The sequence below is a fragment of the Chiroxiphia lanceolata genome, chromosome 6 (assembly GCF_009829145.1).
Source record: "Chiroxiphia lanceolata isolate bChiLan1 chromosome 6, bChiLan1.pri, whole genome shotgun sequence".
In the NCBI taxonomy this organism is placed as follows: domain Eukaryota; kingdom Metazoa; phylum Chordata; class Aves; order Passeriformes; family Pipridae; genus Chiroxiphia; species Chiroxiphia lanceolata.
In genome coordinates this window covers 13,876,703-13,904,467 of record NC_045642.1, presented here as the reverse complement: position 1 = coordinate 13,904,467, position 27,765 = coordinate 13,876,703, and the positions used below count along the sequence as shown (strand labels likewise).

Genomic DNA, 27,765 nt, shown 5'->3' with positions numbered 1-27,765 from the left:
AAGAGACTTAACTGCATGGTAAATTACAGTTTGAATAAAATTTTATACTGTTCTTTTCCATCATATGACTGAGCTGAAAGAACATACCCTCTTTTAAACACAGTAAGACAATTCTTCAGGAAAATTCCTTTAAACATCAGTCTGAACATGAAAGAACAGGGAACCTGACATATTATATATTCAAATTATAAAGGGAGCCCAAAACTACTGACAGTATTGTTAATTTTAGTACAATTTGTCAAGAAAAAAAAATATCAAAGTGGTAGACTAACAGCTCCTGGTATGTGTATTGTTGCATAAAGATAATATTATATAATGAACAAAAATATTGTTATTATTTTGTGTTAAAGTTGTACCCAGAGAATCCTTGTGAGACTGTATTACAGTCCTGCTGGGAGACCCTGTTACAGCTGCAAGTCCCTTTGCAGTTATAAAAAGAGATTGAAAAGCTATCATTACAAATGGTGAGAGTACAGTTATGGCACAGAGAAAAATGATTAAATATGATAATGCATGTCAATGCCAATGCATGTCATATCGGTCTTTGTGTGGCTGATTTCCATGGCTGTGTGACAAAAATAAGTCTCTGAAGGGTGACCCTGGGTGTCACTTCCAAGCCACCCACTTCTGCTGTTCCAGGTGTAGAGAGTAACTTCCAAAGTGCAGCTGTAAAACTCTCTCTGTGCCCGATACATCCTTCTAACAGTACGACGTACTGGAAGGGTTTTTGGTGTTTGGAACACCAGTCATGCTTCTTGGCCCTTGTAATGCTGTAACTTTTCCTTCTGGGCTTAATTTTTCTTGTAGTGCCTTCAGTGCATGGGTCTGTATATATAAATGCTACAGAAAGGTGCCCCCTTTGAAAGCTTTCTCTGTTTTCTTTAACTCAATCATATCGATTAGGGACGACCCAGCCTGTGGCTGTTAAAGCGGCGTTTGGCTCAAAATAAGTTCAGAAGGGTTTTTTCTATCATAGCACACCATGTGAGTGGCAGTGGGCTGGCGCAGGAACCCCTGGGAAATTTGAATCCCTTGATGTGGGAGCAGGGAGCCAACAGTGTTTACCACCTTATCCCAGGCAAGTGAGGAGGCTTTTGCTGTCTCCAACCGATGAGTTATAACTGGAGTCCCTCCTCTCCCTTCAGCCTTCCAAGCAGCGTGGTGTATGTCTTGTGGTTCTTATCTGCTTGAAAGTATGCATACAGAGCTTATCAGATCTGGAATGCTAACACTCTGCCTTTTACATGAAAGAATAAATACATATTTAGGTATTTCTTTCATCTGCACAGTGAATTAGATGTTTTTGGTGTTTTCAAGTGTAATTTTAGTGGCAGGTGTAATAATACATTTAAATTAGTTGTTGGACATATGCAATACTTTTTTTCATCAAAATCCTTTTTAGTCTCGAGCTGCTGCTATGCTATGAAGTGATACTACATCCATTTTGTATTCTGTGCTCACGTCCTGTAATGATTGGATGCTTTATAGATCTGCAGGCAGACAGCAGAGAAACCTTCACAAGTTGCCTGTTGAAGACATCATGCAATTATTTGTTACAGAAGAGATCATAAGGAGCTCTTATAGTCGGTTATACAACGTAACGCTGCCAGGTAGTGTGCCACTACTGAGTGATACCCATTTGGGAAAGACAGGGAACCACTGTCTGTGGAGTTTGGCAAAAGTGGTGATGCTTATAGGGTTCCTTTTTTTAAGAGGTAGTTTACAGAAACATCATCATTGTATGTGTATGTCAACATGCTTTTTGTAGGCAGATGTGAGGTTGCTCTAAACTGGAAGTCATGTAGTTTACGTAAGTGCTAACCATAGCTAAACTGGATTAGAGTGGGTTTGTGGCCAGTCATCTCCGAGTGTGGGCAGAGTGAGCTCATATCTCCCTGCAAAACTCTGTGGAGATCTATCCTATTTTAGGTATTTTTTTGAGCCTCGTTTCTGTAATAACGACATCACATCTTCTGGGGTGTGGAATTGTAAAGCATCACTGCTGCAGAAGAAAGAAGTAGTAGCTCCTTTTTGGGAATAAAGCACTAAGAAGCACAAAGGAACTTTTGCTGAAAGTTGAGCAGAAAATCCATAACAAAGGAACTGACTGAGAGCTTTGGAGACCAATTTTTACACTGTATGCACTGTGGTGTCGTTCTTACCTCACTGTGATGCAAACATGTTTTAAAATGACCACTCGTGTAACAGGTGGTTTGCTCTGATTCCTCCTTTGGTAGATCATTCAACTGCAGTCTGTTAGTGAGTACAAAAATCCAAATGAAGATCATTGCAGAAAGACTATTCTGCAATTCAATTTCATTTTCAAAATGAAAAGCAGAAGAGAAACAACATGGTGGTTGTTTGGTTTGGTTGGTTTTTTGGTTGTTTGTTTGTTGTTTTTGTTGGGTTTTGTTAATGCATGGAACCAAAGAGAGTAAAGATTTTAAGAAACAAGCCAGTAAAGGCCACTGAACAGAAGTGACAGAAAGGGAAGATACCAGGAATTTCCTCATCTGTTTTGTAGGAAGTCTTATCTATAGCAGTTAATTACTGTGTTTGCTTTCCTGTTTCAAAATGATCATGTATGAAGAGTTTTCCAGGTGTAAGTAAAACATTTTTCATTGAACGGTCTTGAAACTATGTCCTTTACCTGAATTAAGCAAGATATTTAGAAATCCAGGTCAAAGGTTCTCATCGTAATCAGACTGATGCCTCCTTAACTTTTATGTCTGTGGCTAGGGGCTTACAGGTCATTAATATTGCTTCAATTGTGAAATTTGGCACATTTCAGGGTATGAAATTGCTATATGATTCAGGCCCTAAATATATAGCTTCATTTCTGTATTATTCCTTTTTCTTATTTCACATCATGCTATAATTCTGAAAATAGCTTTTTAACAGTTTTTGTATGATACATATTTTAGTTCCAGCAGCCCACAATGATAGGCCACATTCTCAAATGATATAACATGATGCCATGCTTTTTACTAAATAACTACTTCCATTTTTTACTTGCGGGCTTCCTTCATGCTCACTGGTGACTGTGCAGAGAAAATACAGACTACCTGTAAAGGCTCTGTCTTAGAAGAATCAGAATATTTTAATTAAAGATTTTTTAAAATGAGTAAATTTTTTTCTGCTTTCCAAAAGTGGCAAAATTTTTTGTTCTGAAAACTAGGACCTGTTGGAATTATTAAGAGCTGACTGGGTGAAAAGAGGACAATTTGATAACTGACATTTGGCTATTTATGGAATTTTCTTTGGTTCATAATACATAGGGTAAACAAGATCCTACTGTCATTTAATGATGTCCATAATTTGTTTTATGTCCAGTGTTCCCTTGGTGTCAATATGGGCTTGCAAGATACCTTTTTGAAAATTGAGTTATTTTGAAAGAATCTGTTAAATTGTTGGATGATTGTACATTATTCTTAGGCAGGTCAACGAGAAATGTTTACCTTTATTAACTTCTCTGTTAAATCAGGCCTGTGACTTTCATGTATTTGCAGAAATGCCCTTGGTCTTATTTCATATTAGCTGATGTTAGGACACCTTTTTCTGTTCGGAAACAAACCAACCCCAAACAAACAAACAGTCAAACCTATGAAAACTGCTATGATGACTGCTTTTGAGCAAACCTTTTCATTTAAAATGTAATCTTTTTATGGTTTTCTAAAATGGAATTTTTTAGGCAAACAAGGTGATAATGAATCTTTGCTGTTTTCATTGAAAGTGGGTTACCTGAACCCTTAGGTCCTTCTTTAAATCCCTATCTTAATGTTTTCTTGCTTCCATGGTGTTGGCAGTTTTTGTTGTTTGGGTATTTCATTGTGCTTTCCAAGGATTGGTGAGGTCCATCCTATATTGCCTCTGTTTTTGACTCAGTTCCCCTCCTTGCAGCCATGCTTTAGCTTGTAGGTTGAAATGTTATTTAGTATTAGAGCACTGGAGTCATTGGTACACTGGTTTTGGTATATTGGTACATTGTTTTTTTGTCTGCCATTAAATATGTTGGCATTTTCACAGAATGAAACAAAAAGTCAGCTACAGAACAGGAAAAATAAAACATAACCTTTTTTTCTTTTTTGGTTGCTTCATAATATGCATAGATGTACGTATGAAATATCTTTTAGCAAAGGTACCTGAAATCAAAGCATAAGTTGCTCTTACAGCTTTATTTTTCCCCTTTCATAGCGGACTGTAAGAGCAAGTCTTTGATAAGGATGGCAGCAACTTTCCAAACATGCAGAAACTGCAGGTATTCAGAATGTTTTGAGAACATCTCAACTGCAAAATATCTGAGTGAAGTTTCTGGTGGGACTTGTACCAATTAAATCATTGGAATACTTTAAAGACAACTTTGTTCTTGCATATGTTTATGCAATGATTATTCACCTGTGTAGTCACCTGGAGTTCAACTCAAGACAACTAAAGTGAAAACATAAATAGTTTAAGCTAATAGAATAAGGATTAGGTTTTTTTTCCCAAAATCAATGGGAGCTGGCCTCATAGACACTTTTAAACCATGACAAAAGTCTTTTCTTGATAAAAGAGGTATAAAAGTCTACATGGAGCAACTATTGACCTGTACAATGTTAGTCCTTGGTCTATTTTATTTAGGTAATAAATCTATATTTAATTATACTATTTTTATAGGATACACCAGATAGAAATTTTATAATAAAATTTTGATGTTAATATTTGATGGACAGAAAGTTTTCTACATAGATAAGAAAATAGGATTTTTTTTTTTTTAGTTCAAGAAAAATCACCTGGAGAATTAAAAAAAAAAGTGATGGACGCTATAGAATGTAGGACTACAGGTGTAAAAGAGGAAAAATAGCAACTACTTCATCTGATTAAATCACATGCTTCACTTTTGTGTGTTTATGTATTAGCTGTATTGTCTATGTTTTGAGCAAGTAACTGTACAAGGTAAAAATGAGTCAAGACAGTAAGAAATAGGTATCATTTTCTTCCATATAAACCCCAGGTACCTCATACTTGAATTTTCACTGTGAATAACTATTTCTGGCTGATTAGACTGTTTTTCAGCATTTTACTTGTACTCTGGTTCTGTTGGTAGACTATTGGCTATTACTGAACACTTACTTGATTGCACTATTTTATTAAATTTACTAAGGGAAAGTGGTTGAAGGAAAACTGCAGTTGATTCACAGTTCTGAGGTGTTATCTGAGCAACAAACCTTCATTCACTCAGGATCACTGGGTATGGTTAACGCTGTTCTGCCTTCTCTCTCACTTGCACTGTCACTGTGAGAATCAAAGCTTCACATACATATTATTGTGTAGGATTTTTTGCCAAACTGAACTTTTTTCCTGATAGATTACTGGGGTGCTAAAGCTAAGTTTAAAATTTTGTGTGTTTAGCCTTTCCCCCTAATTGCTTGCCCAGAATAAAGGTTTGGTGCTTTGTTCCTAAATTCTCTACATGAGGTGATGTGCATTAAAGTGTATTTATACCCTTTCAGATTAATTAAACTGTGACCTTATGAACCACTGTCCTTGTTTAATTGGTGGCTCCAAAGCACATTAATGGCATAAATCAGTTGATAATGAGATTCAGACTTGCTTTTAAAATATATAATAACACTGCATTGATATAGCAAATGAGATTTGTTGACTCTCTGTTGGTATTACAGGAGAGAAGACACAATTAAATGTGTACTTTCAGGATGGGGGAGGGCTTGGCTGGAATGAATAATATGCACTTCAGGGTGGGTGTATGAAATAAGGAGGATATTCTGCATCAAGATAAGTTTGGTATTCTCTCCTTGTCTCTAGGCACTGTGCAGTACTGGCTGGTGCACTTTAGGATACAGAAATGTTGTGGGAAGGTGTTTCTTAGAGATTACTGGGGGCTAACAAAAATGATGATTTCATCTTAAATATAGTTACATGTTTTTAAACTGAGCTTACACCCACTGTTTTATGAACTGCAAATTAATCAGATAGCTCCCAGAGAACAAAAAGGTTTTGACCTAAGCTAGTTGCCCAGGCTCCATTACTATTTTCAGTTTAATGTTACCCATATCCATCCTCACATTTTGGAAAGAAAACAAGGGCTGTGCAACAAAGTTTCTTTGTTTTCCCAAGAACTAAAAATGTGCTGTATGTAGACCAAACAATAAAAATAAACTACTGAACTACCTTCTAATGCATGGGGGTTCTGGAGAGAGGAAACCATGGATATTTAGAGGCATAAAGTGAGTCATTGTGCTAGTTAAAGAATTTTATAAGGCAAGCTCTGTGGGTTTGAGTTGCATCTGTTACCTTTCCAACTAGAACTGAGGGGTATGCAGGAAAAAGAATGTTGGATTTAATCATGCCTTATAGTGACTGCATTGTACTTATGCTAAGCTTCTAACCAGGATCTAGACCATAGGAGAACAAAATTGTTAGTCTTTCTTTTTGTATAAATTTTACCTTAGATGGGTTCCAGTTAAATGTGCCTAAACAATAATTTTACACCAGGCACGCTGCAAAATGCTGTTAATAAAATATTTACAAAAAAAAGTAATAAATGTTCTGTAACACTTGAGAACAAAAAAAAACCACCAAGCAACCCCCCCAATAAACAAAAAAACCTCCCCCACAGCTATTTTCCTTATTAAAAGATAACCATGCTTGCATTTATGACAGTTCTTAGAAGCTGTAATGGACTGGGTTGCTATGGTGTGAGATGCAGAACAATGAAATAATTGTTTCTTTTGGTATTGGCTTCCTGGAAACAAATTCTGTGTAAATTACTTGGCTGAAAGCGTGACAACAGTCTTGTGTTCTGTTTTATTCTGTCCATGGTGAAAAATCATAACTATTTTATAATAACAAAAAAGTAACATCAGTTCAGGGCTCTCTTTTGTTTCAACCTTTTTTTCCCTTTTATATTTTCAGATCAGTTTCATGAATTCAAAAGCAACTTACCAGTGATTTCTGGGAGCTGGGGCTGATTTTCTTGTGTATTTGTAAGTATTTATTAATTTCCCTGTTATGTGTGTCTTTCTAATACTCTTTTGACATGGGGAATGGAAGCTATTTTAAAATGTCACTGTCATCTCACAGTTTTAATGTGTTCTTTTAGTAAGAATTTTACTTAGCTACTTATAAACTTAGGTAGGTTTTTTGCTTCCAACTTATGCTTCACTTATTCAGAAGGGCTACAAATGCTGAATTAACTGTGGTTATTCCCATTATTTCAAGCTTTACTTTGGTTTTCATTGTAACAAAAATAATGAGAGAACAGTGTTTCTTACAGTTACACATCAGTTGTGGCACTTGCTAATGACACCAGTGCATGATGCTGCTGTAATGAAAATCATTTCTAGAAAAGAACTGGGGCTGTGATTCAAGACTGACAGGACTTTTAGAGGACAGGCTGCATGGGTTTATTGAGGAAGAACTAGTATGACCAGTATCTCCAGAACTAGGAATATATTTTTATATGCCTTGGTGAAAGCTGACTTTTTTGGTTGCAGAAAAACAGCTGAGACTGTGGTCATTTAGGCCATAGCTCAAGAACAGGTTTCAGAGTATGCCCAGGTTCAAATACAGCAAATGGGACTACACCTAAATGCTTTGAGATAGGGAAAGCTAGAGGAGAGGATCTGGGATGAAGATAGTTATTTATGCAACAAATAGAAAGCTTTCAGAATTGCTGTTTTGGATAGTCCTCAGCCTTAGTCAAGTATAATAAGGAAAATCTAATGGGACTTAGACTTGGCATGATATAAATTACTGCAATACCTCTTGTATGATGTAGTATAAATGAAACCAATCTATGCAGCTTGTTCTCTTAAGTCACAAATATAGTTTATGAATAAATATTTAGTCAATCATTTGTGGAAAAAGATATTCACAAAACTACATTCATGAGAGAAAAAATATGGCTTGTCTCCTCTCAATATGGAAATGTGTTCAATTTGTACTAACCCATCCTCTTTACAAATGTTCATTTTCACATATGGTTTTGCTATTATATTTGCACTTTACTTCATTTACAGGTCAGCATTTTTTTAATGAGCATTGTCAGTCATATATAAAGAAAATATTATCAAATAAAAGAAACAATTTAAAAACAAGTATTACCATTGAAAAATAGTTCTGAGACGGCAGTTGTAAGTCCTTCTGGTTTTGCTACTGCATTTTTTTTTTCAAGCAATCAGTTTCTTTGCTTCATTTTTCTCTTCTGTAAATGGAAATAGTAATATATCAGTCTATACAAACAGTACCTCTTTATACCTCAATATGCAGTACACTTTCCAAGCAAAGCAATGGAATAAATTCAATGGTAGTTTCATGTTGAACTTTTTGCGTACCAGGCTAATTGGGTGAGAAGTTGTAAGTAATGTTTAGTTCATGTTCATGTAGTATTATGAACATAAAAAGGGCTTTAGCAATTATATTGTGGACTGCTGGTCTGAGTCTTGCTCTCCTTGGCCGACATCAACACAAAGCTGTGGTAAACAAAAGTGACATAAGAAAGCACTTTGAAAACAACGTTTGTGTTTAGTTCAATCAAGTAAGTACTTAAACTTTCATGAGATGTATGGACTGTTATCATCACAAAACTGCATGCTGGCTTTTGCAGAAAAGTTGTTAGTACATTGAGACTCCTAACAGTATTGTGGCCATGAGAGCTGGAACATGGTTCAGCAGCTGAGTAACTGGCTGTATGAAATGATTGTACAAAATGAACCTCAGTCTCGGCTGTGATGGCTGTCTTCTGCAACTCAGACTTCAATTACATTGACATGAATATCTGGAGAAGCTAACACTGTGCTGACTGTTCTTCTCTGCTTAGAGGACTTATTTTAGTGTTTAGCACTGTGTATGTAGAAACATATGCAAACCTTGAGTTCACATAAACTGAAAATAAAATAAAATACAGGATGTGCAACTGATGGGTTCAGCCCTGTGTTTCCTCACATACTGAAAACAGGATTGAAGTATGCCTTCTATGGTAATACAGGTTTAGGTCTTCTTAAATCATCTCTATTTTACCTCTCCAAGCTAGAAAGATATTCTGTAGGTAGATACATGAGTTAGACAGATACGGACTCTTACAATTCAGTAACAGGAATATGTACAGTGTCATAAATTAGACTAATAAAATAGACTAATAAGACAGGTTGTGACCTCAGGTATTTTTCAATTTAAAGTCTTGATTTCTACAAATACTTATGCCTGTGAGGTGACAATGGAAGCTGATGGAATCGGGATAAGGACCTGAGGCTGAACAAATAGGCCCTAAGCAAAGGAGAAGATGGAAGCTTTGGGGCTTGGTGTGGAAGAAGAAAGTTTTAAGAAGATTCAGTTCTAAGCAGCATTTAAAAAATGCTAATGAGAATTGTATACCTTTTTCATGTTATGCTATAATATTTGGGCATGTTTTTATAGTGTGTTTGTTTGATCTATGCTCCAAAGGGAAGGAGTGCAGATCAGTGCTAGGAAGATTGATCTTTGAAACTGCATATTTTTTATATGGTAATACAGCAAATCAGCTAAATAATGCTATAGGTCTATACCATAGCTATTTCAACCAGAGGCTATAATAACTTTTTCCTCAAATTTTTGAAAGTTTTGTCATAAATGCATTCTGCTGTAACATGTAATTACTTGGATCATCCAGTTCAGACAATTTTGGGATTTTTTTTGTCGTATTTGGCTAGTTTTGTTCAGGAGAAAACAGGATTGATGATTCATACAAAAGTAACTTTCATGGAAATTGTGACATTTGTGCTATTGTTTTATACCCACAGAGTAATTGTCTTAACTAAAGGTTACCTTTTTTCCTTCAAGAATGTCATCTTAACATGGTTTAATTTATTTAATTGTTCTTCTCAAGTAAGTTTGTTCTACAGTGGTTATTTAAAGATACAGACAGAGCAAAATAAATGTCCTCTAATAACACAGCATTTAAACCCAATTTTGCTTGTACATCAGCAATTAGATATACCTTTTTACTAGCAGTTCAGTTTCTGTGTAAACATTTTATTGTGACTTGACTACAGCGTGAAAACACTGACAAAGGGAGGGAAAAAAACCCCTGGAATGAAGGGTATTAAAGCACATGAAACTTAAGTGTTTTGAGAGACCAGCTCTACAGTGAAAAACCTCTATTGAAAATATGGTGAAAATAATATAACTGGATTTGAGAATAAAATAAAATTTATTTAAAAACAAACAGCAGGATTTTTTTTTTCTAAGAAGGTTTGAAAACAAAAATAGAAACACTTAATGGGCACACACACACATGCACACACATTATAACACAACAAAACTGACATTGTGGGTTGGGTAAACTTCATTTTTTCAAATACTTATTCCAATCAGCATATGAATAAGAGAATGTTTTGCTTCAAACCCAATATTTATTACTTTTCCCCCAATCTTATTTTTAAGGCAGTTTTTATACTTTGTTTAATTTGGACTGTTTAATTTATACTGTGGAGCATTTGATCAAATAGATTTGTACTTGGTATTTATACTGGCTTATTTAAAAAGAGAAAATTATTTATTTGTGAATATTTATGTCATAAAATCAAAGAAAGCACAGCTTATTTTATAAATGGTGAATATAAAATTGATTTCTACTGTAACACTATCTTGTGTTATGCAATGCTTGTTCTTCAATAGCACACCAGTTTTCTAATAAGAAACAAAGATCCAGTATATAATATGCGGTTATAAATAAATATAAAAGAGGGCACCTACCTTGAAGAGTTTTCTTGTCTGAGAAAACTTTATTACATACACATACTTTAGATGCTCTTAGAAGAGAGTAGGTTGAGTAGAAACAAAATGGGAGGGGGGAAACCATTTCTGTGCACTCAGCTGGTGCCCAAGCACATCTGCCAGTGTGTACCTGATAGATGCATAGTTACATCTATTCAGAGCTTTATTGTTGTATGTGAAGAGAGGAAGATGTGGGGAAAAAACGACTGAAGGAGAGAGAAAGGTGCCTGGGCCACTCAACTGCTAAGAACAGGGCAGAACTCTAATCAGAGCTGTAAAAAGTTCCATTTGTTTTTCAGTACCTTAAGTTCTCTCTCCCCATCCTGTACTCGTAGCTGGGATGTCTGATGGACTCCCTTGTGTGATTTTATCTAAAGCTCTGTGGTTGTGGGAGGTAACTAGGGACTTCTAGTTCTAGTAGAGGGAATGGCTGTTGCAAGATGTTGGCACAGAAACACGTTCCTATCTGAGTTCCCGTTTACCTTCTGCGTGCAGCAGACATTATTTTGGCTACTTCTCTATTGACCATACAGGCTGTTTCTTGGTAGTAAGTAAATAAATTAATATATACACAGAGTGCTCGTATTGTAGAAGCATTGTATTCATTTTAGACAGTTTTTCTAATGATAAACAAATAGTACACTTAAACTATTTCTAGGATTTTGATATTTAACGTAGCACAGAAATCTCCTTCAATTCTCTATGAAGAATGAAATGTATGGCACAAGAGGAAATAGACAAAATAAACAGTTTTCATTCATATAAACCTCAAGGGTTTCACTCTGTAATACTCTTTATCTGTTACTGAAATGGGGACACCACTATGGGCAAGAGCAGTATCCAACCAGCTTCTGATGCATTACACAAAGACAGGGGACACAGATGTGATCTTCGCTAACTTTTTGATGAAGTTGAAACATTTAGTGAGGCTGCTGCTAGAAATGCTTTTTTTTCAAAGAATTTTCATGCTCTCTGTATGAGTGAGGGCCTTCTTGCTTTACTGCTGCTCCATATGTGTGCTGGCTGAGATCCGTGTAATGCACTAGATCCATCTGCTGTCTAAAAACTTCTTTGCAAAAGTACTAAGCAATGAAATGGAAATCCTCATCCAAACAATTTTATATACTGTTGAAGTTGCAAGCAATGCCTGGGAGAGAGGAATAGGAAATATTTGTGTTAAGAAGCCCAATTAAGAACATGGAAGCAAAGGATTCATACAGGTCCATACCTGGACAGTTTTTCAGCAAGGGATTCACATTTGCAGAGCCAAACTACTTTTAGAAGAAATGGTTGTTCATCACAAACCCAAAGCTTCAGGTAATTTAATAACTACAATGCAGTATCTTAGGAAGGCTGTAAAGAGAATTTTCTTTAAGCCACACTGTGAGTAGTAAATTATATAGAGTATTTCTCATTTTACGTAAATAACACAAAGAATGTCTTATCCTATAGTATGGATGAACAATACCAGCAGTTGATGTCAGCATTAACTTTTCAAATCGTATTACTTAAACGGATGAGGGTTATAAAGTGTCCACAGACAGCTTCATTTTCTCTCTGTCTTCCTATTGCACATATAGCAATGACTGTTTGATTCATTTATTGACATAAAACAGAATTGCTTAGAACTAACCGCTCATTCATCATAATCACAGTTACAAGAGAGTGCAGGGTAAGAGGTTAACTGCTTGCTAGATGTATCAAGATCTTTGGTATATACCAAAGCCTGACTTGATAGAAATCTGATAATGGTCTGTTGAAGGTAAAACATAAGTGTTAATAGCTAAATAAAAAAAAATTGATAAAGACCGTGTTGTAAAACGCTCACATTTATAAAGTTAATTAAAAAGCGCTGATCAAAGTGAATCCTCCATTAAAAATGTTACTTTAAGATATTAAAGATGAGATAAAGCATAAAGGTCAGTTTTAAAAATAAGTGCATATTTTTTTAAAATTAATTTTCCATCAATTATTTTTTTTCCTTTTTGGCAGTGATTTCATTAATAATTAAAATATAAATAATGTGAAAATGTTCATTTTTTACTTTTAGTAGTTTAAGTTCATGTACGGTGATGATGAATTGATATTTTCGGGTATCTACATTAACAAGATGTTCAACAAAATCAATTTGAAGTTAAGAACAGTAAGCTTCTGTCCTTAATACATGTGTGTGATGGATTCAGTACCGTGCACATAAAATATTCAAAGGCTACACTTAATTGTGTAAATACCATATTATCTTTATGGGTTTATTAGAGATTACTGTATAATCCTGGCTCTGAAACTTGGTCTCAAAGATGCTTCCTGCAGGATCCAAAAAGCCCCGGGGAGTAATTAATCCAATTCTCCAATGCTAAACCAAAACAGATTACATGAATTTTTGAAGTTTCACCTCTCACTTCTGCTTTTCCCAATGAAGCAGTTTATAAAGTGTAAGTCTTCATTCAAAGTTCTTATTTTCAGGGGCTGTGACACATGGTTGTGCAGAACTAAAGTACTGTAGGGCAGCAGAGTGAAGATGGATGAGTAGCTAGCAAACTGTCTGTGTATGTGGAATTCCTACATCTTTTCTACTGAAATGATTGAGTAGTAGGATATATAACACTTCTAAAGAATTGCCTAGTCACTGATACAACACTGAACTACACTTAGATCTGCTCAAGTCCTCAGAGCAAAGCTCAGGAATCTGAAGCCAAGCTTAGCATGGTGAAAGCAAAGTAAAAATTTCACTCCCCAAAACCTCGTAACTAACTACCTAAATCTTGAGAGCTGTTCCTACAGCAGACACAAGGGATCGGAGATGTGGTTAACTTTGGAGTGTGTGATAATACCCCCTGATCCTATTTCAGCAAAAGTTTTATGAGCATCAAATCAGGCACCCTTTTAATTTCAGAGACAAGTAAAAATGTTCCAGAATTTATTTGGTTTACTAAAAAAATCTGTGATGTCTGTTGAACTCACTCTTATTTCTTCTGTATTTCTGAGATATATTTTAGACTTGAGCAGTCTACCTTAATAGAACATGCACTATTGATTTATTTAAGGATATGACATGTTCTCTCTTTTTATGTCTTTAGGGTTTGTTTGTACTATTGATGTTGTATTTCATAGTTTCATTTTTTCCAGGGGATTATAATTTATGTGAAATCCAGCAGTGAAATTAAATAGCTGAAATTATTCTTTCTAAGATGCTATATTCTGTATTTGTCAACACAAGCTTTCATGTCTCTTTGCTGCTTCTTTACACAGTATTTTTAAAGGATGGCTAGAAAGTCTTAATTTTATGGAACATTTCCTCCTCCAAATCAGGATACAGATTTTAATGTAAATTCTTGAAAAGCCATTTACCCTAAAATCATACTGAATCTTCTCCATGCCCCATATCCACTAAAGACCAGTTATTAGAACTCTTGTCCTATCTTGCTTGGGCAACTTTTTGTCGTTGCTGGTTATTGGCCTTTTTAATTGTTTATATATTAAGGTAGCATCCCACCCTAGCAAATAGTCCATATACTTCCTTACTACATTCATTAAAGCCTGACAGTATCTGGGTTGTTAAGAATTTGAAGAGGTTTGAAAGGAATCTTTTGCCCAAAGATTTGTTTGGTACAAATTGAGGTATATTCACTCACCACTGAAATACCAGATATTGGTTGCTGTCCACTCCAAGATTTTTCTGATCTAGTGTGGGAACCTAATATGTTCTTAAATTTTCAGATCTTGAAATATTATAAAGGAACAAACAAACTGCATTTCTGATCCTTTGCAGCCCCATTCCTACACAATCAGAGCCGGGAGGTGACTGCTACCACCATGTCTGTGTATAACTTTTCTGATAGTTACTTGTCTTTTTAATCTCTTGTTTTTAGAGATATGTTTTGTGGACGTAACTGTAACTTTCGGAGAATGGTGAGGGGAGCACAACCACACACAAAAATGATCTTTTTTTGCTGTATTCCTCTAGACAGTTGCAAGACCTGTATAATCTTACTCCAGATTCCAGATTTGTACATGAGATACTACACATGCATCCTCTTCGCAGGTCAACTTGAATAATTATATAATTATTGAAATTATATAACAGTTTCTCTTCCTGTAATTTTTAACTGAATTTATAAATTCTGATTGCCACTCTTTGCATTATAGATTAGTTTCATATTGTGCATTATCGAGCAGTAAGCTGTAGCAATAATCAATGTTATGTTCTGCTGAAAGCATTTAGACAAAGTTCATGCATTCAAAGAGAGCTGTATTTTTTAGATCACATAGGTTCTTGTACTTTACCTCAGAAACATGCTAACCTAGATCTTTTTTTTTATTTTATTCTCCCCTCTCTTTTAAACTCTGGTGATTTGGTTTTGTGCGTGAATAAACTCCTTCATTCTTCCAAAGCAGCCACCCCTTTGAGATGTCTGATTTTTCTCACCCACCCACCTGCCATTAACTATTTGGTTACCACTTGAAATACTTCATCATCGAGATTCAAACCCATTGTCCCGTGGCCATTGTTGCTTAGCAGAACACCCATGCTTGCTTTCTACACAAACACACACACAAATTAATAACTGAGTGGAACTCCTCCTCCTCTGTGCTCCAGAAGGAGCTGCTCCAAAAAGAAGCCATTTATAGTATCAATAAGCTGCTTCTCCAAACCATGTACAGATGTGTTATTCAACCAGTTAATATTGGGGTAGTTAAAATCACCCATTATTATTTTTCTGGCAGATTTTGCCACTTCATTAATATCTTTCAACATACTGAGTTGCTTGGCTGTTCCTTCTTTTACATGGCTTATATCATATCATGCCATCACAGCATATTCTGTAGTTTCGAGTTAATTGCCCAATTAACAGTGGTATTCATGAAGTGCTAGGAAAATTCCACAACTAATGATTTGGACAATTTCAAAATAGGTTGGTATTTCATAGTTTAAAATGTCAAACATGCCAATAGCTGCAAGCTTAAGACTGTACAGGCTTAGAACCCAATAGCTCAAAAATTTTGTATCTCAAAAATCAGAATTCAGCCCTCAGAAACATGTTTCCCAGACCCCAGTATTTCCATGTCAGGAAGTTCTGCACACTTAGATTTCTTCTTAGACCAGTGAGGTGAGAGAATGAAACAGGACCTCCTTAGCTTCTCTGTATTTTGTGAAAATATGGAATAAATACCGCAACCTGGCCCCAGATGATGTTTATGGCAGCACTGGGGGAGCTGCTTAATAATGGTTGTGTATATGCTTACCAGACTCAAGAAAACAAAGATATAAGTGGTTGGAAGGTTGTAGGATTTGCTACAGGCCTTTGTACTTTTCTTTCCTGTTGCCTGGATTAGGTAGGGATATTAACAATGCGTAGTTAGCTTTGATGGGTCATTGTTCCCAGATGCAACTGAGAGTTGCCAATAGACTCTCTAGTCAGTGATCTGATTTTTTTTTGTTTTGTCTCACCAGCTGCCACGCAGAGATGCCAGAGGATACACTGCCTACCCTTTCTGCCTTTTCTCCGTACCATTCTCTGTGCCATTTATGAGTTGTAGGATTGAGATCATGCCATGAACTTAGTCTACAGACTCTGAGGAAGGGTTGGGGCTGTAAAATAATTTCATTATCACCACCCAAGAAAGTAATCATTCTCACTCTTGAAATTCAGGGTCAGAAGTATGGGTACGATAAAGGAGACAGGTCACCTCCTCAGAGCTAAACGATCACAGGGGTCATTTCTTGCATTTTACATAGAATCATAGAAAATCATGAGTTGGAAGGGATCCACAAGGATCATCGAGTCCAACTCCTGGCCCTGTACAAGGCAAATCACACTCACAAATATCACACCATGTGCCTCAGAACATTGTCCAGATGCTTCTTGAGCTCAGGCAGGGGACATGACCACTTCCCTGGGGAGCCTGTTCCAGTGCATGATCACCCTCTAGGTGAAGAACCTTTTCCTAATATCTAACCTAAACTTCCCCTGACTCTATTGGAGCATTTTGAATTTCCCTACTTATCCAGTCTATTCGGACTCTATTGGTGATGCAAACTGCTCAGAGGTATATGCAGATGTTATTAAGGCCTTAATTCAGCAAGGTGCTTTAAGTACTTTGAGGTACTCCACTGCAATGGAGAGGGCTTTGCAGGAGTTGAAATCCCGTGAATACTGAGATCTTTGCTGGCATTGTATTGATTATGTAAGTATGGATGCTAGATAGCTGTTTTTAAAAATTAAATTACTGACATACCATGTTGTTTAGATCTTCCTTTTAGTCCTTCTTGGAGTTGTGGCAGATTCTTTAGGGTGTTATAATTTACATTTTATAACAAAAATATAGTGAATTACCTTATTTCTCTTGGCAACTCAGCAAACTATCATTAACATTTTTCTTCAGTATTCTGTTTAGAGTTTTCTAAACTGAACAGTATAGTGGCAACAGCTCATTTTTAGATGCTGCTACAGTTCTTTCACATCTTTATATTGCTGTAGTAAAGCTGAATTTACTAGCTACCTTGAAAGCAGAGTAAAGCAGCATTCGAATCTACATTAAAGTGATTCAATACTCTTTAGAGAAAAGCCTTCTTAACATGAGATCAGATACAAACAGTATGTGTTTTGGGGGTTGTTTTACAAGGATTGCCAATAAACTTGAATGTTACCAACAACAGCTGCTTTTGAAATATTGTTCTGCCCAGCCCAATGAAATTTAAGGGAATTTTCTTTGCTTTGTAAGCACATGTGATTGACATTAGCATTCAGGGGAGCTGCACCTGCAAATGGAAGGGAGGCTAAATCCTGGAGACTAATGGTTTAAATTGGTACAGATGGGAGGGATCAACTTCCATGCACTTGTTTCTCCTTGGGAGTTGGTGCCACTCTCCAGTCCCTTGGGTAAGTACCATGCTGATATATTTTTCCTAAATGTTCTTCTTGGTGGCCATTCAGTTTCTTTTCAGTTTGGGTGTAGAGAGAAGATGTTTGTTTTCATAAGTGTTCATGAGCTAAGAAAATGCAAACCCTTCAAGGTCATTCAGTGTTTGCATCCAGTCAGGTTGACCTGTAATAAGCCCAGTGGTTAATGTTCCTGGTTTTATGTGTCTGAGCAGCTCACTTCATTTCCTTTCTTAATCTTTGATTATACTATAATCTTAAAATGGATGGCAAAGTCTGATGCCCAAAAGAGGGATTAGCCACAAATGTCTGTAACGCTGATTTCAATTATTACAATTACAGATGCAGTAGTGATAGTAGTAGTAACAACTGCTGCTACCTGTAGTACAGTTCAGTAGGTGAAATTTTAAACTACTGAGATCTTAATAACTGTAAAGCTACCTACAACCAGTAGGAAATATCTTAGTGCTTTTAAAGGGTACAGGGTTCTGCATGTTCTAATTTATACAGAAGTTATACATGTTTCTTACCTTTTTACCATTTTTAATGAATTTGCACCAAAGGCTTATTTTCAGATTAACCTTCAGGTGCAAAAATGACCTCTTGGCCGGTCACAATTTTAGAGAATTCTGCATCTATATAGCTATGAAAAAAAAAAAATTTTAAGGTTTTTTTTGTGTAAGATATACTCATACATTTCCCATGTAGCACAGTAGAGTATTTAGTGTTCATCAAAGAAACACTTTCACTACTTTGAATGAAGCAATTCAATGTTATTTCTTTTTAAGTCAGATTTATTAAGTTACTTACACTGTAGCCTTAATGAATTTTGAGAATATGACCAATGAATGCCAACATCAAACAAAAAATATTAGAAATAAGATTAAGCTTTTTAAAATGTTTGTCTCTGAATCAATTAAAATTTTTGTTTTATTCCAAAGTAGGAACTATAAAATTAAGTGAACACTGAAAGAAGTTCCTTCTGCTATTAATTAGTTGCACTAATTCTACAAGCTGAAAAACAGCAGGGATGTAAAAACTGATTGAACTTTCATTGTTAATATAATAACAATGTTACCATTAATGACCATAGTGACAAATGCAGTATTACATACTGAACAGAATGGGAGAGGATGATTTTTGCATTTAAGAAGAAAATTGGCAATTGAAAGTTGACTTGTTAAATTAAAATAGAATCGTGACTGAACATGGGTATAAGTAGTACAATTTAAGTTCCAAGATCTAGTAATATTGTGTGCTTTATCCAGCTACAAACTAAAAATTTATCTTGAGGAAAATATGTTAAACTTTGTAAACAATGAATATTTAAACTATAATGTTCGAACATTTTGAAAACTGGTGTTTAATCTTCAAGTAAGGAGTTCCTAAATAATTGGCTAGAGCCATTAAAACAGGTATTTTTACCCTCCCAGTAATGCATATGAAAAGTCACTGAAATGTGTCATAAACATGTAGTTCTGTCTAGGGAAGGTATAAGTGATATTACTAGAAGGAGAAGTTTTAGCCTTTAGCTCTTTGCATGGAAAACTCAATTACTTAGCTGAGTCAAACTTGCTCTTGAATTTCTCTGCCAAATTTGACCAGCTTAAAGATCTTTTGGGTGATGTTGCAAAAGTCTGTTTACAAAACCACTTTCTAAGCCTAATAGATAATTCTCAAAGAGGTCTTGAATTCTGCTACCCTAAAGTGTTCTTTCTTTCTTTCTTTCCTTCTTCAAAGATGTAAGATTACAATTTTTGGTATTTTGATGAGTGAAAGAGAGAAGTTATCTGATATTAGGGAAAACAGCAGAGTTTTGTTTGCTTGTTTTTTTTAAGAAAGAAAATACGTCTATAACCAGAACAGTCTCTTATGCAGTGTTTAAAGCCAGTACATTTGAAACAACAGTTCTAAAAACAGAGAGAAAATAAAGAAAAGGATGATTCCTAATTGCAGCTATTTACTGGACAGTTTTTCTGTTTTGCTGTCGAGATTTTAAAAAACCAAAGAGTTTGCAAACTTTAAACTCTAAAGGTGATCCCAGACATATCCTGTTCGTGGTTAAAGGTTCTGCTATATCGCTGCTAGGACAAAAAAGTGAAGTGCCTCTCCACCAGCTGCAGAGAAAGAAGGTGATTTGAATGTTAATGAAGGACAGAAGTTTCATAGTAACAGAAAAACAGAGGCTCTATAGATAAGAGAATATTTTCCCAGGACGTCTCAGTCTGCAGTTGTTGTAACCAGAGGAAGTAATATTACTAAGGAAGTATTTAAATGTCTTTAACAGATATTAGATGATGAAGTGGAGTAGTCATTATATTCCTATCCAAGCTCCAGTGCATGAGAGGTCTATTGAAATACAGTCTTTTGAGAATATCCACTTAGTCCTGTTTCTAGACTCTCAGATCTGTTTGGGCATCCTATTAATCTGCAGAGTTCCAAACACAAAAGATTTCTCAGATAAGTTACTGAAGTTTCTGTTTAATATGACAGTAAAGATCATAAGGTTCAATGTCTTTATAAATTTATATACCCACACTCCCCTCCTGCCCCTCTGCCCCAGATAGAAAAAATCCCCCATCCAACAGCACTGAAATTCTTTTGCACATTAGGTTTTTAACATCTCTTGTACCTGATAATTCCCTTGAATTGTTCATAGCTCTCAATGCAAATATAAGAATTCTTTTTTACTTCTGCTTCAGTTCTGGTCGTTCATTGTTTCATGAGCCCCATGACATAATCCACTTTTTTAAATTGTCCGGTCTATTCACAAACACAAACTGGTGTTCAGGGCCTTCCTTGCTATTCCTGTAAAAATAAAAAAAAAAAAAAAAAAATCTGTTTTTTTTCTTTTAGAGTTTGAGTCAACCTACTTATACTTTAAGGTATTCAAACAAGAGAATGGTTTGGATTGGAAGAGACCTTAGAGATCATCTAGTTCCAACCCCCTGCTGTGTGCAGGGACAGCTTTCACTAGTCAAGGTGGTTCTGAGCCCTATCCAATCTGGCCATGAACACTTCCAGGGATGGGGCATTGACAGCTTTTCTAGGCAAACTCTTACAGTGTCTCACCCACCTCGTAGTGGAATTTCTTCCTAACATCTAATATCCATCTCTCCTTAAGTTTAAAGCCATTTCCCTTTGTCCTATCACTACATGCCCCTGTAAACGGGCCCTCGTCATATTTCTTGTAGCACCCATTTAGGTACTGGAAGGCTGCTCTGTGTAATGTTTGGTGATTACTAAAAGCACTTAGTGTCCTCAGCAGTTATTTTCTAATGTTAAATCGTTTTTTTTTTAAAGCAAATTAACAGAAAAGTAGCAATGGGTTCACAATAGTACCACTGAATTGCTCAAATCCTGAGGCCTTCAGAGATGGGCAGCAAGCCTATAAAGGTACAGCATTTGTCATTCTGATGGATGACTTTTCCTGCCCATAAAATAAGGGAAGTAATCTGTCCTCATTCTGCTTAGTTCTCTCTAAGCAGAGACATATATTTGGTTGCCAAACTCTCCTTTCCATTCTTCAGCTAATCCCAGGGAAAAATGGAAATATGTTGAAAAGCCCATGACACATGGTGGATGACTAGTTCTTTGCTCCCAGAGCGCTCATATGTAGTGCTTGACAACCCTATGCTTTTTCTTGCTCCTATTTAGTATCTTGATGGAATTGCTGTGGGATCCATTAAGATTAAATTTCTGCCATACGTAGGAGATGTGTGGCTTTCTGGAATGATAAAACCCAATTCTGGCTCTCTGAATACCCAGTAGAGAGTAGAGTGAAGACCAGCTGGCTTCAGCTAAAACTGAGTAACATGCAACAAGGGATGTCCCTCCAAAACATCTTTCTCTGTTGCTCTCTGTTGAATATATCTCACATTTACCTGATAGATTTCAGATAAATATGAGTAATACTCAGTTTACAAGACAAAAAAGGGAACTCTAAAGCTGAGTGTTATTTCAAAATGTTGATTTGTGGAGGAAAATGAAACAATGAATTTTTTCCACATGGAATTTTTTTTTTTTCCCTTGTAATTTTTTCTGTGTGCGATGACTCTCTGAAAAGCACTAATGTAATAGTCCATGAGCTATTTAACTTTCTTGTTAACTATCTTTGGGTACCTTCACCATGATATCTGAGTATCTTCCAATAACTTTTGTTACTTTGGAACAATGTTAACTTTAAAAGAAGGAGGGAAATGATAGTTTTACTCACAGTTCCCAGTCAAGAATGGAAACTCATATATAGGGTTTTGAGAATCCTCTCTTGCATCTTATTTTGACACTGGTTAAAGATGCAGAAATTACAAGTTAGATTCTTTTTTCTTTGTTTGGTGGTTGTTATTGCTTTCCTTTTTTTTTTTTTTTCTTTCTCACCAGGATACATCTGTATTGGACAAACAGAGTAAATTAGCTGCTGCTGTGGCACAGTTTGGTATTACCAGTACAAGTAGAATTAGTTTAATTTGCCTAGTCTGAATTTTGCTTTATACCTCTAAACTATATCAAAGTGACTTTTGTGTAGTCACCCTTTCCATCTCACAAAATTGTAAAACGTTAGTGGTGTCATGGGGGAGAATATGCAAATGCTCCTTCTTTTTCCTGTTTTTGTACTTACACAGGGAGATGCTTAAGGTTAATTTCAGATGGATATTAGAAGCTAAGTGAGAAAGTAACATAAAGAGTTCTGAAAGCTTAGACATGTCATCCTGCTTCTTATCTTTAAATATAATGCAGTCTGTTGTCATGTGCTAATAATATCGAATATCATCTGAGCGTTCTTTGGACTATTTGTCTCCATGTGTTAATGGCACATGCACATATTTCTGTCCATGTTTTAATGGTATGGACTGGACTTATTCCTGTGTTGACATTGCTTCCATCAATCCTGAATGAAAACCAGCTCTACCAGCAGGAGAATTTTATTTTTTATATGTTCCATGCGTTAGTATGAGGATGACTTAAAAGGCCATTCCTTAATTCCTTCCAGCTAAGGTTTCTTCTCTTATTCTATATTAGTGTGAAGTTGTCTAGCCACAGAAACTCACTACAGAGGCAATTAATTTAAAACTGCTTTGCGTCTTTGATTTGTTCTGTCAAGTGGTTTTGGATGCACAGAAGCCAGGAAACCAGAATGTTCTCTGGTACAACCTTTAGCAGTGCTTCTGTGCAATTACTGAGGTAGGAAAACAACGGAAAGGGTAATAATTCTCGATGCTTGTTTTCTTACAATAGAAGGTATGTGTGTAAATCAGATATGGACTGTAAATCAGAGTTTTTTCATTAATTCTCTAGTTAATGCTTTGTTCATACATCTTGGAAAGATCTGATTTTGGAGAACAGCTGAGTAGGAGGATTCTTCTCTGTAGTCAGCTCTGACTGATAGCTTTGAAGTGATCTCCTTTTCTGTCTGCAAAAACATATCATTCTACAGTAGATGGGATTTGCTGGACATGCTCGTGAAGAAATGGACAAGTTAGCTACATTTTCCACTGGCAAATCTCCAAGGAAAAATATTTGTTATAGTTCTTGTATATCTTTGTGCTTCATGTGTATGCTTTAATTTTTGTATCTTAGTAACCTGCTTGCAGGGTAGAAGTAGCTGCACAGTTAAAAGGCATCTTAGCTTTTGACCACAGAAGAATATTATTCCAGAGCACTTCTAAAGTATTTGAAGACTTAATAACCACAGTATCAATTTCAGAATACCAGTTTCACTGTGCATATCTAGGATTCAGATACCTGCTTCAGACAAACTTGGCAATAGACCCTGCCAGGGTCTTTGTGACCAGCAATTTCTACCAGAAATCTCAGCAGATTTCTGTCAGAGTTTTGCTTTTGGTTTGGCAAAAGTTGGAAGATGGCATGGTAGCTGTAAGTTTGTGTGTGGAATGCTGGAGTATCTGTAAAATTCCACTGTGTTTAATTCAGGAGTCTAAATCCTTCTGCGAGTTTATAATAGTGATGCTTCTAAGTGTCCAAGTCACTTGTTTTAAAACTCGAGTGAGAATTTTTGTTTGTTGATACATTTGAAATTTTTCTTTAGGATCTTTTAAAATCCTTTACAGTTTCTGTTGAAAACAGGATGAACAGAGCTTTGCTAGCTGCCTAATTAAATGTTTAACTGTACTTTTTGTGTAGTCTTTCTGAAGCCCAGTGCTTCAGTAAAGATCAGATGGCTCTTTAAAAATCCATTTTGCAATGATTCGATTTCCTCCTTTTAACTGTTTTGAGTACAGCTTCAGTGTGCTATGGTGACAGGGAGAGGGGTGGAGCTGCCTCACCCTCTGAGCAAATATCTGAATCCAGGAAATGTAATCCTTGGTAATAAGCCCTCGGTAATAAGTCCTTCCCTTATGGGAAGGGAACAAAAGTGTTCTGGAGGATAATAAAGTTAGGGAAAACTAGTATATTCTTCCATTTTTGAAAGCTGAAGAATTACCTTTTTGATAGGTTGTTACTTTAAACTCTGAGCTGGGTGGCAAGCTGCCACCTGTTTGTTTGTCATGTCCTGTGGTGTGCTCTTAAAACCTTTGGGATATTAGTTTCTGATAATTTTATGTGCTACTCTGTACTATCGCACCTAAACACTAAGTCTCTTTCAGTAGAATTGATGCATATGACAGAGAAGCACAAAATATACATTGAAAAAGTGAACTGGATAATGAAATTCATTGTGTTTAGAAAATACTCTAATAAGTAAGAACATCAGATATGTATTTGCCATCTGCTATCAAATATTGACCTACTGTGATATTTTTTTCATTGAATATCAAAGATAGGAAAACACCCACAACCTACCTTGTGCCACTGCCATGGATTTGCCATTGACTTGCATTTATTGATTCAAGCAAAGCCATTTTATTTGACTGAATTTATTTTTTGACTTGTTGAAGAAAATGAAGCGTTTAATCGTGCGTGCTTCCAGGATATCATGAAGAAAACTTGTTTTAGTTCATACTTTGTTGCTTCTAGTTTGTTCTGCAGTATATGGACATTTTTACATCAGGAGTGTCTTCAGAGCAATATGTAATTGACCCAGACTGGAACAGGGGAGCACACATATCCTAGCATTTTGGAAGTTGAGTGTAAAACATAAAAATCCATTCATGTTTTTGTTCTTCACAGTTCAGTTATGTACAAATAACGTTTACTACATTTTAGTAATTTTATGTCTTTACACCGCTGCAATCTGCTAAATTACGAAGCCAGAGCATGGTTAATGAAATAAGGAGTATCTTTTGAAGGAAGGCCAGAGAGCTTGGCAGACAACACTAAAATACATAGGCAGAGCTGGTTAGCAAATAAGAGGAACTGTTCTAAGAATTGATTGTCACATTGCGTAGCCAAGTTTGTTTGTCTGTTTTTTTAAAATAAAGATACTTTCAAATATATCACTCAAGTAGTTGTATATGAAAATCTTAAATGCAATTAGAAAACAGAACAGGAAGACTGATTTTTATGGATGCAAGGCAGGTCTGGCCCTAAATGACATATTGAGTTTCATCTTTAATAAATCAAATGAGGCTTGTAGTCCTAAAGCAGGGTGTACTGTCTTGGAGCATGACTCTGCACAGAATAAGAAGGAATTGGCAGTCTTGGTCTTCTAAATGATATTCTTATGTGCATCAGCCTAACTGAAGTTTGATAATTAACTTATGCTAAAGTGTTACAGTGAATCAGTAAGAAGTCAAAGTATTCAAAGCATATGCTCTGCTGTAGAACTCTAAATTAAGGTATTGTACTTCTGTTGATACACACGCTCAGAAAAGATGAGCATATATTAGTGACCTGAGGTTAATATCTATCATGAGCAATTTGTGTTGTATGGACTTTTTTGGTTCTTGTTTCCCTTGATTTCTATTGGATAGACCTTTCATATTTTGAAGTTTTGGTGTAAGAATTGAAAGGACACAGCTAGAACAAGGAAACGGATCCTTATCTAAGTTTTAAAAATAAGAACTGAGTGGTTTAAAAGTAGCCAGCCACCTCAGGTGAGTCCACAGGAGTCACTGTGCAGCAGATTATGAAAGTTTTACAAATGACATAAGCATACAGATAGTTCAGTAGTTTCAGCATCCTGCACAAAGCATAGCACATCTGGATGAGTGATCTGATTGTCTTTTGCCCTGCAGAATCATGAGTCCAGCTTGGTTTTCTGATGCAGACTAAGCTAGGTGAATGAGGTATAGATGATCTTAAGAGAAAAAATGAACATTTGAAAAACCTAGCAGATATTTTGACCCACTCTTGGAGCTGATAAGAATAATCATAAATCTAAACATTACCGTGCCTCGTACAGAAAGCGGACTTAATAAATGGCTTTGAATTTTTCATGATTTACTGATCATCCTGCTTTACTAAGACAACCAATGTTTTTGGGTGGGGGAATTGGAAGGAACAGGACTATGAAGGATGCTATAAGGCTACTGATGGAGTGTCATATAATTTTACTAGTTGCATAACTGCTTTTAACTACTAAATTCTCTCTGATTAAAATAACAATCGAGCTTGTAATTTTTCTGAACAGCTGCTGCTACAGGGGGTCATTACCTTGGAGAGCTTTGAAATAATCGTACTCCTAATACATGAGTTATGTAGTCTCATGTTTTACAGCAATGCACAAAGTTTAAAGTCTATAGTAGAATGTTATTTGAAAGCTGTCAAACCATGTTAAAAAAGACTGCATCGTCAAAGGCCCTTGTGGCCAGGATTCAACATGTAGCCTTGTCTTACTCATTATAAAATGCATGTTTATAAAGTTCCACAGAGCATCCAATTCCCAATTCACTTATATCAGCAAGACTTAACTTGCTCATTAATCTAAATTCTTTTGCAACTTTAATCTACATGTTTAATTAATCATAAAATGAGGCGGTAAGTAATTTCAGCAATGTGTGGCTTGTTATCAGATGCATTTAATCACTCTTCTGTGAGCTCATTTGGAAACACCTGAAGATGTCGAGAGCAGTTTGAATAAGCATAAATTATTCTTTGTCAGTGTACTTCACTCAACTAATAAGACATTAATTTAAAAGGCACTGTTCGTCATTTTTAGATCTTCACCAATATTTTTAGCTTGGCAGTATAAATCTAATTGTACATACTGTATGATTCCCAACATAGTGCCCAACATTGAAAAGGGTAAGAGTTATATTGAATTCATTTTTCTTATTTACATGTAATTATATCATGTAATCGTAATTTAAATGAGGATTAACCATAGGTATCAAATCTGTTAACTATTCAAATGTTTTTGGAATAAGCTGCTAATTACTTGAAATGCTAAAGAATATTAGATGGTACAAAGAGTTATAGATTCTGTTTTTTCTTTACAGATAATAGCTCTTGTCATATTTGGAACACTTGTCACATAGTAACTTGCTATAGATATGTCTAAGTAGCTTAAATGTAGGTAAGATTAGCTTTTTAAAATACAGAAACAAAGCCTGGAATATTGCTGGGCACATTACATGAATAGCTGCTCTTTGATATACTTATGCAGGATTACATTGAATGGAAGATAATATTCCCACTTTTCCTAGTCACTTAACTATTATGTAGTCAGGGATGGCATTCTAAAAAAAAATTAAAAAAAAGACATGACCTCAGAGCATGAGCATGTATTTCAAAGGAGCTGAGTAAGTTATAAATCTCTTCATGTCAAGAAAATGGGAATAAAAATCACATTATACTGAATGTCATCACCTGTCTCCCTATGCTGTGAGAGAGGATGACATTCCATAAGAATAATTATTTCACTGGAAACAAATTTATTTGCTTGCCATGGAGCATCTCAGTTAATCTTGCATTTGAACAGTGGACCACATTCAATAGTTGTCTGGTATGTTCCAATATGGATCAAAACAGGAAAGGGGAGGATATGCCGTTTTCCCATGAAGTACAAATCACTTCCCCACATTTTTTTTCTTCTGTATTTAATGTCTGTGAATGAACTCTTGTTTTCTCTGACAGTGCAGTGCTCTAATAAGAATAATGTTGCTGTAAGTGCCCTGCCATGTTAAAGTTGCTGCACCATTTATACTATAGCAATAAATTGTGGCAGTTGATCCTTTCCCCCTGCTGTCTACATACTCCTTTCTACTACAGTTTAGTTTTTATTTTTATT

The 27,765-nt window shown here is 35.7% G+C and overlaps 1 protein-coding gene across 4 annotated transcripts in view; it reads left to right on the top strand.

The window, feature by feature from the left end:
- Window positions 1–27,765, top strand: part of SOX6 (SRY-box transcription factor 6) — a 375,013-nt gene that overhangs the window by 49,726 nt on the left and 297,522 nt on the right. For all 4 annotated transcript variants that reach the window (XM_032690278.1, XM_032690277.1, XM_032690280.1 and 1 more), the window contains exon 2: window positions 6,916–6,986. The gene's annotated coding sequence lies outside the window, so the exon portion shown is untranslated. The remainder of the gene's footprint in view (window positions 1–6,915; window positions 6,987–27,765) is intronic.